This window comes from Octopus bimaculoides, chromosome 1 (assembly GCF_001194135.2).
Source record: "Octopus bimaculoides isolate UCB-OBI-ISO-001 chromosome 1, ASM119413v2, whole genome shotgun sequence".
NCBI lineage: Eukaryota > Metazoa > Mollusca > Cephalopoda > Octopoda > Octopodidae > Octopus > Octopus bimaculoides.
In genome coordinates, this window is record NC_068981.1 from 71,364,319 (window position 1) to 71,367,318 (window position 3,000).

The window sequence follows — 3,000 nt, forward strand, 5'->3', positions numbered from 1 at the left end:
ATATATATATATATATATACTATTCTTTTCATTAATCTCATTGATGTTTAAGGACTCATGTAATCAAAGAGTGCTGTAACAAGACACTAACACGCAACCGGTACATAGAAGGAATTAAGTACTCACTAACAATAACAAACAGCCATTCTAAATATTCTAAGAGAGATATTACCTGTTACAATACCGCCTCCATCTAACATTGAGCTGTTTACGAGAAGTCTGGGTAGGTTGCAGGCGTTTAAAGGAAACAAAGGGTAAAAGTGAGAGATAAGAGATGTGGCAGGGTCCGGATCGAGGCAATAGAAGAAGCGTAGGATGTATTCTGAGGAGGCAGAGTGGCAGGATGATTGGTAAGAGGAAGATGGATACGATGGAACGGATTTTAAACGCGGGATATAAGGCCTGAGATGCGGGCAACGGCACAGGATATGGCAGCTTCAATAAGGGTGGATGTGGTCACGTCGAATAAAGAAACTGACCAAGTGTTGATGTCTCACAGTGTTTGTTACGGCTACAGAGGCGGCAGAGACCGAGGAACTGGGAATAGAAGATGGTGTGGTTGGGTATTAGAAGGAAAAGTCGAAGTAGATATGAGAAACTGTTGGTTTCAAGAAATCAGAAGCGGAGAGGAAGAGATTAGGGTGGGATGATCCATAGAGACTGAAATGTCGAAGAAACTGAGGTAAGTCTAAAAGATAGAGGGAGTGAAATGGACGGGGAGCTGAAAGGAGTTGATGAAAATTCTAAAAGATTTTAGCTCTTCGCAGGAGAAAGAGAGTTGGGGACGTTATGCCGACGAAGTCATCAATTGAATGACGAAGTGGCGCAGGACGCAGAGGCCCTTGTCGAGAGGAATAATGGTATACAACGAGTTGATTTCCATTGGGAAAAATAGAAACGATGGCCTGGGTGAGTGCATGAGTGTATGGTTGGTACCGTGGATATATGGAAGAGAAAGCAGCAATCAGGAGTGCGAGGAATGTGTCGAAATGGGCAAAGATGAGTTCTGAGTGATATTTAGAATTGAAGATGATGAGGTCGTCGGAGAGTTTTGCGTTGTGAACCGAAGGAAAGATGTATAAGGTGAAGGGGCACGCGTACAAATGATGAGATTAAAGGCTATAGAGGTAGAACAGAGGAAGAGAAAGATGGAGGATACGCGTTATTAGTAGCCGTGAGTGGAGTCAGAGGGCAAAAACAATAGAGGAAATTGGCCCCTTGCTTGATGATATCGTCGTGGAAGTGGAGAGCATAGAAGATATTAATGTCTTGAAGGCTGCTGGAAGTGAAAACGGTCCACTGCGTTGAGATGATGGCATGCATCGATAAACAGGTCCAGCTTGTTGAACTGCCTTGGGCTCAAAAGACTAGTTATAAACTGGAAGAAACTTTTCATTATAGAACTAAAAACGAAGTTAGATGTCGAGAATTATATCTTATTAAATTAAATTAAACAAATATGATTCGTTACAAATGACCATATGTACATACCCATATGCATTCACACACACACACACACACACACACACACACACACACACACACACATGTATGCTTGTACATACATGTATGCATGCATATATACATGCATACATACATGTACACAAACGTATATTTGTATGTATAGTGTACATATGTACCATATGTATGTATTTATGTATGCATTCATGTGCGTATGTATGTACATAAGTATGAATGTGCATGTATGTATATATGCATGTATGCATGTACGAATGTATGTATGTATGTATGTTTGTATGTATGTATGTATGTACGAATGTATGTATGTATACACATATATAAATAAAACATCTGCTCTATTTCCTTCTAACTGTTATTTAAACTTTCTACAATACTGTAACACTGGATCTTATTGGTATCGTAATTTATCAGCTTTCTCATTTTGTTTTGTATGTTTGTTGATAAACAATCAGATAATTATTGGATAATTATTTGTTAATATATCATCGGAGAATTATTTGATAATGAGCCTGTCTGTTTACATATGAGTAAACATATCCGCAACAATGAAGACGCTGATACGTTGTCACTTAACCGACCAGAAATAGTAGCCAAATCATTTTCAAATTACACTCTACAATCTTATCAAATGTAGTCTTATGAAATGTAGTCTTAGATGTACCTTCCTGGCTTTCAAATTACACTCTACAATCTTAAAAAGAAATCACACATTTGATAATGTAGTCTTAGATGTACCTTTTAGTTGTCCATATTGAATTGGGTAGGTATACAAACAAATAACAATGGAAGCACTTATATGGTATCGCTTAATTTACCAGAAATAGTAACCAAATCACTTTCAAATTACACTCTACAATGTTAAAAAGAAATGACATATTTGATAACGTAGTCTTAGATGTACTTTTCTGGCCGTCTATTTTCAATTGACAACGATGAAGAAACCTGTATGTGATTACTTGACCTACCAGAAACAGTAACCAAATCTCTTTCAAATTACACTGTACTATATTGGAAAAGAAAGACTGCATTAGATAGTGTTAGATGTACCTTTCTAAATCAAAGACCTTGGATGGCTACAACTATAACATCATTGACCATAGGGCTCTCAATCAGTGCTGACCTGGAGTTAAACAGCAGCAACATAGTTTCATTCGTATATTTGTATGGGTGATCTTAGCTATGGTGTGGGTGTATAGCAAAAATTGTTGATTTCTTTTTCCATTCATAGACATTTGGCGCAAATATTTATATTAATTGGCGTTAAAATTCTTAAGACTGATTATTTGATCCTATTCATCCTACAAAACGGTGACATTACCTTTCGATTTCGGACTGAGTTGAAAATTGTTTCTGAATTGCTGGAGATATCGCTTTGTTATTTTTGTTTTTCGTGATTGAATACCAGAACTTGTCAAATCAGTTTCGATGTATAATTGATAAAGGCAACCATTATTTTACCTCATCTACTTTCTCTCTCTCTCTCCCTCTCTCTCTCTCTCTTCATATATATATATATAT

The 3,000-nt window shown here is 37.0% G+C and overlaps 1 protein-coding gene across 3 annotated transcripts in view; it reads left to right on the forward strand.

The window, feature by feature from the left end:
* Window positions 1-3,000, forward strand: part of LOC106870560 (calcitonin receptor) — a 271,896-nt gene that overhangs the window by 220,310 nt on the left and 48,586 nt on the right. The gene's annotated exons all lie outside the window — the stretch shown is intronic.